The 15,233-nt window shown below is 45.2% G+C and overlaps 1 protein-coding gene across 1 annotated transcript in view; it reads right to left on the bottom strand.

Moving 5' to 3' along the window:
- The window catches only part of MNS1 (meiosis specific nuclear structural 1), an 85,081-nt gene extending 72,508 nt beyond the window's left edge, over positions 1 to 12,573 (bottom strand). The window contains exon 1 of the mRNA XM_069765943.1: positions 12,531 to 12,573. The gene's annotated coding sequence lies outside the window, so the exon portion shown is untranslated. The remainder of the gene's footprint in view (positions 1 to 12,530) is intronic.
- Between the last annotated feature and the right edge of the window lie 2,660 nt (positions 12,574 to 15,233).

The raw sequence follows: 15,233 nt of genomic DNA, 5'->3' as shown, positions 1-15,233 counted from the left end.
GGAGGGATATCGTTGGAAGGCACAGGACAGGAGAGGGGTACTGGAAGGGGAACAGTTTATATGGAAGCAGGGACTCCTCTACCGGATCACAGAGCAGCACCACACAGGGACAAGCCCCACTATAAAACAACAGCGGGTAGTTCCCAAGAAATATAGGCAGGAGTTACTGCGAATCTCTCATGACATACCCTTGGCCGGGCACTTCGGCGTCAGTCGTACCAGGCATCGTCTGACACAAAACTTCTTTTGGCCGGGGGTAACCTATGATGTTCGTCAATACTGCCAGACCTGTGACAGTTGCCAGCGCATTGGCAAGAGGGGAGATCGATGCAAGGCCAAATTACGCCTCCTCCCCATTGTGGAGGAACCATTTAGCCGAGTAGCGGTCGATCTGATAGGGCCGTTAGCCAAACCCAGTCCGTCAGGGAAAAGGTATATATTTACAGTGGTAGATTATGCCACACGGTATCCAGAGGCGGTTGCGTTACCTAACATACTGGCAGAGACGGTGGCGGCCGCCCTTCTCCAGGTTTTCTCACGGGTAGGATTTCCCTGGGAAATTATCTCGGACCAGGGTACCCAGTTTACAGCAGAGGTGACCAACCAACTGTGGAAGCTGTGCGGCGTAAAGTCCATTAGAAGCGCCCCGTACCACCCGCAAATCAATGGGGTGTGTGAATGCTTTAACGGGATGTTAAAACAACTCATTGGGACTTTTACCAGGACCTACAGGGACTGGGAGAAATTCTTGCCTCACCTACTGTTTGCCTATCGAGAGGTGCCCCAAGAATCCACGGGGTTCTCCCCATTCGAACTGGTATACGGGAGACGGGTAAGGGGACCCCTAGACTTAGTGCTAGAACACTGGGAAGGGGAGGGCATCATAGAAGGGGTACCTATTGTACCCTATGTGCTGGAATTCCGGGACCGCCTACAGGAGCTAACCCAGGCTGTACGTGGGAACATGCAGGTGGCCCAGCGGCGCCAACGCGTATGGTACGATCGGAGGGCCAGAGAGCACACCTTGGAAATAGGGCAGAAGGTCCTGGTGTTAGAGCCCACTAGGCAGAACAAGTTCCAAGCTGCATGGCAGGGGCCCTACCAGGTAGTGGGGAAAATAGCCGACACCACCTATAATGTCGCCGATTGTGACGACCCCAGGGTTATCCGCATGTTCCACGTGAATATGCTGAAGCCCTATCGGGAGCGCCCTGAAGAGGTAGTGGCCATCTGTGCACCTGAAGCAGAGGATTTAGCCGGACTTCCCTTGCCTGATGTCTTAGGGGAGAGGACTCAGTCTAAAACATGGGACCAGGTACACTGGGGTGAAGACTTAGGTCCCCGGGAGAGACAGCAGGCGGAGGAGTTGTTGAGGCAGCGACAGAGGATGTTTTCAGGGAAACCCAGGTACAGTCACCTGGCACAACACAAGGTTGAGACCCAGGATCAGACCCCCCTGTGACAACCCCTCTTCCGCGTCGCTGAGTCTGTACGAGAAGGGATGCGACAAGAGATACAAGAGATGTTGCGTTTAGGGGTCATTGAAGAGTCAGATAGTCCCTGGGCATCCCCCGTAGTGTTAGTGCCCAAGAAGGATGGAACTACACGGTTTTGTGTAGACTATCGTAAGCTCAATGAGAAAACAGTGACGGATGCGTATCCCATGCCGCGTGTGGATGACTTGTTAGACTGGCTGGCAGGGGCAAAGTATTTGACCACCATCTATCTATGCAAAGGCTACTGGCAGATTCCCCTTAGTCCTGATGCTATTCCCAAGTCGGCATTTGTCACCCCGTTCGGCTTATTCCAGTTTCGAGTTATGCCATTCGGGATGAAGACTGCCCCGGCGACCTTCCAGAGGCTGGCTGACCGGCTTCTGGATGGTCTCCAGGACTATGCGTGTGCCTACCTGGATGACATCGCCATCTACAGCGCGACATGGGAAGAGCATCTAAATCACCTAGAGACAGTATTAGACAGAATACACAAGGCTGGAATCACCCTGAACCCAAACAAGTGTCACGTGGGCAAAGCAGAGGTTCAGTATTTAGGGCATTGGGTGGGAAGTGGGAAACAGAGACCAGAACCAGCCAAGATTGAGGCCATAGCCAAATGGCCCACCCCACGCACTAAATCCCAGGTCATGGCGTTTCTAGGGACAGCGGGGTATTACAGGAAATTCGTTCCCAATTACAGCAGCGTGGCCAAGCCCCTCACTGATCTGACCCGTAAGAACCAACCCCGCCAGGTAACCTGGACCCCAGAGTGTGAGGAAGCCTTCCGACAGCTAAAGGACGCCCTCACCAATACCCCTGTATTGGCCGCACCCGATCCAACTAAATGTTTCCTGTTCACACAGACGCTTCTATGTTTGGATTGGGGGCAGTACTAAGCCAAGTCGGGCCGGACGGCCAAGAACACCCGGTAGCTTACCTGAGTCGGAAACTACTGCCCCATGAAGTGAGCTATGCGGCCATCGAGAAGGAGTGCCTGGCAATAGTATGGGCACTCAAAAAGTTACAACCATATTTGTATGGATGACAGTTTTCCCTCCTAACGGACCATAATCCCCTAGTCTGGCTTAATCGGGTCTCCGGAGACAACGCCAGATTACTGCGGTGGAGTTTAGCCCTACAACCTCTGGACTTCACCATCCACTACAGACCCGGCAAACAAAACGGTAATGCCGATGGGCTAAGTCTACAAACGGAACTTGTACCAACCCCATAAACTTCGGTCATCCTCAAACTGATCCGTTAAGGATCAGACTGTGTATGCCGATCGCGTCGCTGAAAAGGGGAGCCGTGTTACAGAGCCCCCAGCACCAAGAATATGTTATGCAGTATATATTCTGCATACTAGGTTCCATGTGAAATGCATCAGTCCACAGGCTGCGCCCCTGGGCAGAGAGGACACGATATCCCCCTTCTGTCCTCCCCCACCTTTGTAATTCCCACAGTAAATATCAGCAGGCTCCGGCCCCCTGAGGCTATTGTAATAAATGTCTGGCCTGCTTTTTCTATTGGCCTGCCCTGTGTATCTGTGTTATATATTCTGTGTGCGGTGAATAAAGTGTGTTCTTTTAGACTGGAAATACGTGGAGTAGCAGTCAGCTTTTATATGCTCTCACGTAATCAAGGAATTCCAGCCAGCGTCCTTCATTCAGAATCCAGCAAAAGCAGAGTGGACCTCCTGAAACACGGGGTGGTACTGAAAGAGGTACCCCAGCTTGGTAGACCCCGTTACAGAAACCTTCCTCATTATGCCTTTATCTGCATGAACTCTGTCTGTGCTCTGTTTCAGTCACAAATCTCTTCACAATATGATGACCACTCTTAAGTTTTCTTGGAATATCTAATGTTTTCATACCTTGTCCAAGGCATTGCACTATTTAATGCTTTTCAGCAGCTGAGAGATCCTTTTTAGTTCCTATATTACTTGAAACCTGTGGCCTGCTTAATAATGTGGAACATAATTTTTAAATGGACACTGTCACCTGAATTTGGAGGGAACAATCTTCAGCCATGGAGGCGGGGTTTTCGGGTTTTTGATTCACCCTTTCCTTACCCGCTAGCTGCATGCTGGCTGCAATATTGGATTGAAGTTCATTCTCTGTCCTCCATAGTACACGCCTGCGCAAGGCAAGATTACCTTGTGCAGGCGTGTACTACGGGTGAATCAAAAACCCCAAAACCCCGCCTCCATGGCTGAAGATTGTTCCCTCCAAATTCAGGTGACAGTGTCCCTTTAAGTAGTTTTCCTTAAATTAGAATCACCTGGAAAACTAATTATCACATGTGTTTAAGATTGATTTCAGTGATCCATTGAGCCCTGAGACACAATACCATCCTTGAGTTTATTTGAAAAACAAAACAATTAAATCTTTATGACACTTAAATCCAATTTGCATAATAATTTGGAACACAGTGTAGTAACCGGAACCGAATTTTGAAAACTTTGCTCATCTCTAGTCTTTACCACCTGTCCTGGTTGTGGTCATACATATCTGCTGCTGAAAAAATGTTCCCAGTAGGCATGAAAGATATGTACTGTCCTTGTACAGAGTAGCTACGCCATATGTCTATCAGGCACTGTACTTCAGAGCTCAAAGACAAGTCGAGAGAGTGTTCACGTTCTGAACATGAAAGTACAGACTGGGCACGTCTTTCTGCTAGAAATAATGGAGGCTGTGCCCCTAATAATCCAATTGACAAAACCGGGTTTGAATTGTGTCCCCATCTACTCCGACCCGGTGCCATCCAAATACAATAGCTGACTGAACATTTCATTCAATAAGTTTACTCTTAGAAGTAGTTGCGAAATGTCAAAAAAACAGAAGAGTGTTGTGCCATATATTTCATTATGTGCTCCTACTAATATGATGGCTGGTGACGTTGATACCCTGCTGGAGGAGAATAATGGTATGCATTCAGGTCAAAACAATAGAGGTGCTGGTAAGACAGACCAAGTGGCCCATAACATCATATACCAAAAATACCGCACACTCAGACTTGATGTGATGCAAAAGTGTTCAACAATTTTATTGTCATAACACAAAAGGTTGCCACAGGATAATACGAGCAGTACGTGTGAATCGAAACCAAACCCAACGTTTCGACCCACTAGGGTCTTATTCATGGGGTTACTGAGGAGATAAAGAAACAGTATAAATAGCTAGTCGTAGTATGGCAACAATATAACAAAAAGAAGCAAATATACAGTGAAGGAGGGTCAAAAGAATTAAGTATACAATCACCAAGGTCTATGTACAAATAAAAACAAATTCAAAGATAATGAATAACATATGTACAATATAAAGTGAGAGGCAGTCACAAATTACTTTCAAAGAAAATGCATGTTCACTTGTAGGATACCCCTGAAAAAGGGTTATAGGAAAGGAAGGGAAATGTAGGAAGCGACAGATGTAGTGTAGGCCGATTACCTTGGTTTCCAGAAGTGCGTATCTAAATGGCAAGGAAGGAAAGAAGGACGGAGGTGGGGGGGGGGGGGGGGGGAAAGAAAGGTTCCCTAGTGGATGGTATTAGTTGTATACCTTGGTAAAAGTTGTTGATAGGACATAGAAATCCTACTATGTAGTAGAAAACCAGGAGAAATGGCCGTCACATCTGTGATGGGCCTGTAGGTAAATGACTGCATATTATGAAGGGATAAGGGAAGCAGTGGTGGTGCAGTATAGGAGGACGGCTGAGGTACCTGTGGTATCCTAGAAAACCTATAGAGGTGACGTTCCAGTGCCCAGTAGGATGTAGTGTGCTATGTTAGGGGTAGATGGCGAATTTATAAGCTGCCTGAGGTAGAGTTGTATCACAGTTGCTGGGCCTGCAAAGGAATAACATGTGTGGTTGTGGAGCTGGAATAAAGACAGTGGTGGCACAGCGGGCACAGAAGGGTGGGATATCTGTGGTGTCCTGGAGTAGCGGCACATCCGTGTACAGTCTGATAAGGTGCACTAGGGTAAAGGGGGGTGACGGATCTACTTGCCCCCAATAGTATTGCTGGACTAAATGAGCTGGACCTGTAGGTAAGACCGTATAGTGTGAGGTAGGGAAGGTGTATATGGGTAGCAATAATGGCCGTATATAGTGAGAATAGCTCAGCGCAAAAAATGGGGTACCTGTGGTGTCCTGGAATAATGGCACATCCGTGCCAAGTTGGGTATGATGCACTAGGATGACGGGGATGGCGGATCTAGTAACACCCAATGATATAGCTGCACCAGGCGTGCTGGACCTGTGGGTAAGATAGTATCAGGTAAAGGTGGGGAAGCAGTGGTGGCGCAGTGTAAAGAGGCAAAAAGGATACCTGAAATGTCCTGGACTTCATGAAAAGAGCGGCGCTCCCGTGCCCTGCTCAGAGTGGTGTGTTTGGATGGAGACAGGTGGCGGGTTTTTATGCCGCCCATGGTATCGCCAGACTGGAAGTGCGGCCGCTGGACCGGAAATGACGTCGCGTCGCTGTGTTGGAGCACACTGCGCATGCACGGTGAGCGCTGGTAGTAGCGCTCATGTATGAGCATACAGTTAGGGCCAGAAATATTTGGACAGTGACACAAGTTTTGTTATTTTAGCTGTTTACAAAAACATGTTCAGAAATACAATTATATATATAATATGGGCTGAAAGTGCACACTCCCAGCTGCAATATGATAGTTTCCACATCCAAATCGGAGAAAGGGTTTAGGAATCATAGCTCTGTAATGCATAGCATCCTCTTTTTCAAGGGACCAAAAGTAATTGGACAATGGACTCTAAGGGCTGCAATTAACTCTGAAGGCATCTCCCTCGTTAACCTGTAATCAATGAAGTAGTTAAAAGGTCAGGGGTGGATTCCAGGTGTGTGGTTTTGCATTTGGAAGCTGTTGCTGTGAGCAGACAACATGCGGTCAAAGGAACTCTCAATTGAGGTGAAGCAGAACATCCTGAGGCTGAAAAAAAAGAAAAAATCCATCAGAGAGATAGCAGACATGCTTGGAGTAGCAAAATCAACAGTTGGGTACATTCTGAGAAAAAAGGAATTGACTGGTGAGCTTGGGAACTCAAAAAGGCCTGGGCGTCCACGGATGACAACAGTGGTGGATGATCGCCGCATACTTAATTTGGTGAAGAAGACCCGTTCACACCATCAACTGAAGTCCAGAACACTCTCAGTGAAGTAGGTGTATCTGTCTCTAAGTCAACAGTAAAGAGAAGACTCCATGACAGTAAATACAAAGGGTTCAAATCTAGATGCAAACCATTCATCAATAACAAAAATAGACAGGCCAGAGTTAAATTTGCAGAAAAACACCTCAAGAAGCCAGCTCAGTTCTGGAAAAGTATTCTATGGACAGATGAGACAAAGATCAACCTGTACCAGAATGATGGGAAGAAAAAAGTTTGGAGAAGAAAGGGAACGGCACATGATCCAAGGCACACCACATCCTCTGTAAAACATGGTGGAGGCAACGTGATGGCATGGGCATGCATGGCTTTCAATGGCACTGGGTCACTTGTGTTTATTGATGACATAAGAGCAGACAAGAGTAGCCGGATGAATTCTGAAGTGTACCAGGATATACTTTCAGCCCAGATTCAGCCAAATGCTGCAAAGTTGATTGGACGGCACTTCATAGTACAGATGGACAATGACCCCAAGCATACATCCAAAGCTACCCAGGAGTTCATGAGTGCCAAAAAGTGGAACATTCTGCAATGGCCAAGTCAATCTCCAGATCTAAACCCAATTGAGCATGCATTTCACTTGCTCAAATCCAAACTTAAGACGGAAAGACCCACAAACAAGCAAGACCTGAAGGCTGCGGCTGTAAAGGCCTGGCAAAGCATTAAGAAGGAGGAAACCCAGCGTTTGGTGATGTCCATGGGTTCCAGACTTAAGGCAGTGATTGCCTCCAAAGGATTTGCAACAAAATATTGAAAATAAAAATATTTTGTTTGGGTTATGTTTATTTGTCCAATTACTTTTGACCTCCTAAAATGTGGAGTGTTTGTAAAGAAATGTGTACAATTCCTACATTTTCTATCAGATATTTTTGTTCAACCCTTCAAATTAAACGTTACAATCTGCACTTGAATTCTGTTGTAGAGGTTTCATTTCAAATCCAAAGTGGTGGCATGCAGAGCCCAACTCGCGAAAATTGTGTCACTGTCCAAATATTTCTGGCCCTAACTGTAGGTATGCCAGAAGATGGGTGTGTGCAAAGAGCGGTCACATGTAAAGGGGAGGGGCAATAAGGTTATGCGGTGCTGCATATGTATGGGCATAGGAACGTAAGAGGTTGGTTGTGTTGGAAGAGTGGGAGGACCACTGAAGGCATGCGGTACTAGTGCTGTGGACATGGGGGTGTCTGGAAGGAGTAGGATACTGTGTAAATCTAAATATATATATGGATGTACGGTACCTATATATATATATATATATATATATGGATGTACGGTACCAATATATATATGGATGTACGGTACCAATGTTGTGGAGATGGGGATGTTCGAAAGAAAAGGATCATAAACACGTGGACATATATAAAAAGGAAAATAAATAAGGACAATAGGATCCGGACTATCGGGAGGTTGGTAGAGGCGAACACGTATGTGGGAGGAACATATGTTAGAAGGAAATAGGTATATTATGAAGCTAAGGAATGTGCGTTGGAAATGAAAGGGGTAATTAAAGGAAGGAAAACAAAAGATTAGTGGAGTATTACAATAGCCAATCTATTTCTGTATTAAGACCTTTGGGGATTAACGTCTCCAGTTTATGGATCCAGAATGTTTCCCTTAGTGTAAGTTGTTTAATGTGATCCCCGCCCCTCCTGGGTCTGGATACCTGTTCAATTATCTGATATTTTAATTGTGCTACCATGTGTCTGGATTTGATAAAGTGCTCCGGGATGGGTAGCCACGTTTTCCCACAGCAGATGGTTGATTTGTGGCTCGCTATCCAGTCCTTGACATGTTGTGTCGTTTCCCCCATGTAGAGGAGGCCACAGGGACATTTTATTACATAAATCACGAAGTTAGAATCACATGTGTAGTAGCCCTGTATGGGGTAGGATTTCCCCGTTCTGGGGTGAGTGACACTGTCAGACTTGATAATATTTGAACAGGAGGCACAGTTAAGGCAGGGAAACGTTCCGTGGCGGCGTGTTGAGAGTACGCTTTGATTAGTAGTGGGACGTGGGCTTCCAATGTCAGCCCGGACCAACCGGTTTTTGACATTGGGCGCCCGCCTGTTACACATGAGAGCTGGACGGGACGGGAGAAGCTGTCAATGTTAGGGTATGCTCTAGCTAGCAATGGCCAGTGTTTCTTAATGACAGCTTCAATTTTTGGCATGAAGGGATGGAAGGTATGGACGAAAGGCAACTTTTTTTTTTACCATACATTTTATACACAAGTATAATTAATGTTTTCCAAAAATTTTCAACCACAATTATTATTCAATTGAATCAATTATTTTCTTTCTGGAGATTGGCAAGTTGAGCAAATTGCAAATTGTTCAAGGTACCCAAGATTTTCAAATTTCACGAAATTCATCACAAAATAGATTTGCATCTAATTGATTCACTCATCTCTATTTGACATCAGTTTCCCCTGAAAGCTTTCCTTCAAGGTTGAATTGTCACGAGTCATTTTTGGAGTCGTGACAGCTCTGGTTCTGCTTTAATTTAAACGTGGTTTTTACTTTTGCGCCAGCAAGGGTTAATGTCAGTTTCCTTGTTGGCAACTGCTGTGTTGCTGGTCAGCTGATGTGGATGGTGACCACTCCCACCATTCTTTAAATAGTCACATGACGCATCAGTTGACTGTTGGTAATAGAGTTTGTCTCTGAAGACAAGCCTAGGAGTTGGGAGCTCTCTGGTCCCAGCAGTGTTTCAGCTGCTTGAGGTCCTGATTCCGTATACTAAGCTGTGTGAAGCTTGCAGCAGAAGCTTGAGCTAAGTTTTTATTGTTCCTTTCCTTGTCTGTCTCGTGCTTGTCACTACCCCCTGTGTTGATACCATCTGCAATGGTGAGTCTAGCATCCTTGCCAGCTATTGCACTAGCCAGGGTATAGTGAGGTAACAGCTAGGGACTAGGCATGTGATGGCGGCAGGGGGAAGGACCCGCATAGGGCATTAGGGGAGCTTAGGGATAGGCACAGGTTGTTAGGGATAGGCACAGTTGCCCCATCCCTCGATCCTTATTGTTAGGGCCTTCCTCTCAATTTTTTCATCCCGTTGTGTGTGTGTTGTGTCATCCACTGGCCTGACCCCTGTTGGGTTGTGACATTAATAACACATTATGTACATGTGGCAGAGTTGCCATTGGAGCACCCCCAGACACAGGGCCACGAGTTCTCGGTACCGGGCCTCTCTGGTTCAGTTCTGAGGCTGTCACGGTGGCTAGACCCGGTCCGCGACCCTGCTAAGGGGCGTCCAATAAAGGTGGTACAGTCTATCGGGGATTCGTGACGCCAGCTGTGGTGTTCGGTCAGGGTGACCGACGCTGCTGTGGGGTCCACTGGGGTGATGGAATGGCAGCTGGATGGTATACCTTCCCACAGGTGAAGTATGTCCCCAGAGCTTCCCAGTAAGGTGGATGGTGATGGTGTGAGGTGCAGTCAATAACGAGGACACAAGATTGCAGTCTCTTTACCTCTTTACTGAAGACTTCAGGATCCTCAATCCAGAGCACGCTTAACAGGGCTATCTGAGACTGGCCGGTCCGATGGGCACTTCCAGAGTTCCCTTTGCAGGTGAAAATCAGTGCCTACCAGTAGCACCTGTGTGTTGTAGTGCTACCCTGCTGAGCATTCGGAATAGTCCTCACAACTGCTGTTCTCGTTCGTTCGTTCTTTCTAATTCTCTCTCGCTTGTTCCAGATGTTACTAGTTTCTCATCCCCCAGTATGTTATGGCTAGGACGCACCCGTATGACGGGAAGGCTCGGAGCTCTTCCAGGACCCTAGAGACACCCCTCTCCACGCGTTGCCCCCCTATGTCTTCGTAGGAAATTTAAGGTAGACAGCCAACCTATAATTAACTGTCCTGCTGAGTTCAAAGTAAGGCCTAGAGTCAGTTACTCCCGCGGTGTTCCGGCCACCGGCTACGCGCCTCAGTAGGATGTTGCCTCGGTCTCACGGCACGACTCCTACTGGTTCTCCTTTGTGCTTGATCTCGTTTCTCTTAGGATACCGCCGCGGGGTGTGCAGGCGCGGTTCCATTACGTTCTGCTCTGTTCGCTAGGCAGGTTCCCACGCCTGACAGGGACCCCCCTGTGTCTTCTCCCTGCAACACCCCCTGCCACAGGATGTTGCCTGAATCCAACCCAGTCAGCTTCTGACTAACTTCCTATCCAACCCCTAATTTTACCAGTGTGAGGAGTGGCCCAATAAATAAAGCCTTTTTCTCCCCCTAGTGGCCGGAGTGTGAAGTGTAATGTGTTCTGGTGATACCTGGTCAGTAGAATTCCTTCAGTGCCATCAGACGTACCATCACTCCCCTTAGTGGCAGAGTGTCATACTGCAACGACCAGATCTCTGGGGCGCTGCACCATTAACAAACCACATTCACTTATATTGTAAAAAATCCACTGCAGATTGTAGGTGCGCGGCTGATTTTCAAATAAAAAAAAATCCACCAAATATCTTGCGGAAAACGAAGAAATCTACAGCTAAATTTGACAGCAAAATCCACATGTAACACATATGGATTTTTTTTTTTCTTTTCAGACCTGTAGGACGGTTTTATAGCTTAGTTGTTACTCTGGGTGTGCAGATACTGTTAGGCTGGTTAGGGTATACTGTTAGGGTATATACACATTACTGTTTGTTTTTTTGCAGAAGCTTGTGTGACTGAAAATAGATTTCATAGATCTGAATGGCCACATGGGACTTTTGAAAGCAAGCCTCTGATTTTAATAACTTTTGGGAGGGTCAGGACTTTATAGTTCACCATAATAAAGTGATCCCCCAAGGCTTTTAAAGGGAATCTGTCACAAGGTTGTTGCTACTCTATCTGAGACCAGCATGATGTAGGGGCAGAGAACCTGATTCCAGCCTGGTGTCATCGGGCTCCTTGTTGCAGTTTTGATTCAATCACTGTCTTATCTACTGCAGATCTAGCAGTTTTCTGAAGGCTGCATAACCCTGCCCACATCACTGATTGATAGCTTTGTGTGAACACTGTGCATAGGCAGAAAGCTGACAATCAGTGATGGGGCGGGGTTATACAGATTTCATGAATATGGATGACTACATGGCAGCAGATTTACTATACCTCTAATGGTAATCTCTTGCTGATAAACCTGTGATTTTATCCACATAGCCGGAATCAGAGGCTCTTCCCCTATATTAGGCTGCTCTCAGATTAGGTATCAAAAACCTGGTGATAGATACCCTTTTAAGTGTTGTTTTTATGTTGATTACTATCTTGGATGAAGATTCTTTGTAAGGCTCTGTACAGTGTATGTTCATTCTATAGGGATATTTTTGATGTATGCCTTCCACATATAGTATTGTACAGTGTCATAAATCTATTATCTACAATCATAAATGTATACTGAACAGAATATATTTTTGATTTCTTGCCTAAGATATAAAAAAAAACAACCACAAGATGGCGGTAAATAAACCGTCACCCCAAAGAAGCCGACCATAAATAAAAATTTTAATAAATTTTATTAAACACACAAAAAATGAAAAACAATACATATACATATGTTAAAAAAGCTACATACTTTTTTCCGGGTAATACCCCATGGGAACGCCAGAAGCAGACACACTATGTAATCCTTAGACCAATAAAATACATATCCAAAGATCCAAAACAAGCCCCCTCATGGAACACATGAAGCTGTATATACGGTGCTATCTGCATCCACTTAATGTTAAATGTGTCCACGGGAATACGGCCCTCTTATACACCACTCCATAATTAACATACTCCCACCTCCTAAAGATCCCACCATATAGATAGCGACAAGCTAATGAAAACAATATGGGAAAGGTGGATAGCATAAATATCAGTATTACCTCCAGCAGGTCCAGGATACAGTGTGTCCACCCAGGCTTATTCCCAGCGCCCCAACGCTCGTTTCGCCCTTGCTTCTTCCGGGGGCGTGCCTATACCCAGGTAAGGTGACGTTTAAATAGTAGCTAAGCACCTATCACAGATCGCCAGTACTGAAGAGTTTCTTTCGCCGGTTCCATAAATGACCTTACCGGCGCATGCGCAGATTCACCCCGCTCCGGATGTAATATCACTTGGACGCGTCCGCCCGGTGGACCGCAAGCCGGAACGCAAGCCGGTCTCACCAATGGCGCCGTCACCAAGTGTGCGGCCAGGGGGACCCACGCATGCGCACTATCATCAGGAAGGACGGCACCACTTAGAAAGAATATCATCACAAGTATTTAAAGCCGGCTTACCACCGTTATTCAGAACACACCACTGCAGAAGGACCGAAATAGAGGATCTATGTGACCAATCCAAGGATATAATGGTGAAATAAATGTATTAAACATATCTACACGGTATTTATTTACTGGATGTCCCAATAAATGCCTTACTTAGTAAATCTATCCATATAGTGTATATAATATCTGCCATACCAACCGTGCATATACTACCTACAGGGAACATATATCTATATAATGGGAACCTCTGCATAAACTACATTGGGGAATAAAGTGCATGATGGAAACATAGACTAAACCAAAGTAAAAAGATTAAAATGCATCTCACATAGTTTTATGAGAATGCATATACTGCATAAAACTATGTGAGATGCATTTTAATCTTTTTACTTTGGTTTAGTCTATGTTTCCATCATGCACTTTATTCCCCAATGTAGTTTATGCAGAGGTTCCCATTATATAGATATATGTTCCCTGTAGGTAGTATATGCACGGTTGGTATGGCAGATATTATATACACTATATGGATAGATTTACTAAGTAAGGCATTTATTGGGACATCCAGTAAATAAATACCGTGTAGATATGTTTAATACATTTATTTCACCATTATATCCTTGGATTGGTCACATAGATCCTCTATTTCGGTCCTTCTGCAGTGGTGTGTTCTGAATAACGGTGGTAAGCCGGCTTTAAATACTTGTGGTGATATTCTTTCTAAGTGGTGCCGTCCTTCCTGATGATAGTGCGCATGCGTGGGTCCCCCTGGCCGTACACTTGGTGACGGCGCCATTGGTGAGACCGGCTTGCGTTCCGGCTTGCGGTCCACCGGGCGGACGCGTCCAAGTGATATTACATCCGGAGCGGGGTGAATCTCCGCATGCGCCGGTAAGGTCATTTATGGAACCGGCGAAAGAAACTCTTCAGTACTGGCGATCTGTGATAGGTGCTTAGCTACTATTTAAACGTCACCTTACCTGGGTATAGGCACGCCCCCGGAAGAAGCAAGGGCGAAACGCGCGTTGGGGCGCTGGGAATAAGCCTGGGTGGACACACTGTATCCTGGACCTGCTGGAGGTAATACTGATATTCATGCTATCCACCTTTCCCATATTGTTTTCATTAGCTTGTCGCTATCTATATGGTGGGATCTTTAGGAGGTGGGAGTATGTTAATTATGGAGTGGTGTATAAGAGGGCCGTATTCCCGTGGACACATTTAACATTAAGTGGATGCAGATAGCACCGTATATACAGCTTCATGTGTTCCATGAGGGGGCTTGTTTTGGATCTTTGGATATGTACTTTATTGGTCTAAGGATTACATAGTGTCTGCTTCTGGCGTTCCCATGGGGTATTACCCGGAAAAAAGTATGTAGCTTTTTTAACATATGTATATGTATTGTTTTTCATTTTTTGTGTGTTTAATAAAATTTATTAAAATTTTTATTTATGGTCGGCTTCTTTGGGGTGACGGTTTATTTACCGCCATCTTGTGGTTGTTTTCAGTTATTCGGGAAGTACCATTATTAAATATAGATTTGGACTTATTGGATCATAAGATATAAAAAAGCATCTTTTTATAAATAAAAAGAAATTTGAGTTCATAGTACCCTAACAGATATTCACGCCGGATACCGCTTTTATATTCCCAAACTTCCATAAGGGGTTTCCAGATTTCTGGTTTCCAATTCTCAAGTTCAGATCTGACATCCAGCCAACAACATCATTGAGACAAATAGTGGAAAAATGCATCACATGCAATATTTATTCTGATTGATTCCACACTTAAATACCATTTGGGTGGAAATCCTCCGTACTTTTATTAACTCTTATCAATCCACTTTAACAGACATTATTTATTTACAACCTACTGATCTAAATCTGGAAACGTCTCTAAATGAATTTGTCACCGGCAGGATATCGAGCCGAGCCGTCCAGTCCAGGAATCTTTATTATTACTGTGTGTTCTCATTGGCCAAACCAAGGATTAAGAATGCAAAGTTTTAATTTGCCATAGTTGATGAATAATTAAATGCTGATGAGGATAATACACCATTTCACAGGTTCTGCCCTAGCAGAGATAACACTGTGTCAGTCTATAGATAAAATAGCCTTGGGAGTTTGCTAGGACATTAATCTTCTGCATTACGCTTAGCTGACACCGAGCATGAGACGCATGTATTTAGACCAGGTTTTCAACTGATAATGATGGCAAAATGTAAATTGCCTTTATAAGTTACAATAGATTACATAATAGTGATATTAGTATATTCACAGGGTGGACGTTTGTGCAGTCAAGATGGGATTGAATACTTTA

Source organism: Ranitomeya imitator, chromosome 4 (genome assembly GCF_032444005.1).
Source record: "Ranitomeya imitator isolate aRanImi1 chromosome 4, aRanImi1.pri, whole genome shotgun sequence".
Taxonomy (NCBI): Eukaryota; Metazoa; Chordata; class Amphibia; order Anura; family Dendrobatidae; genus Ranitomeya; species Ranitomeya imitator.
Note: the sequence above shows the minus strand (reverse complement) of the source record. Positions and strands in the feature narration are given on the sequence as shown.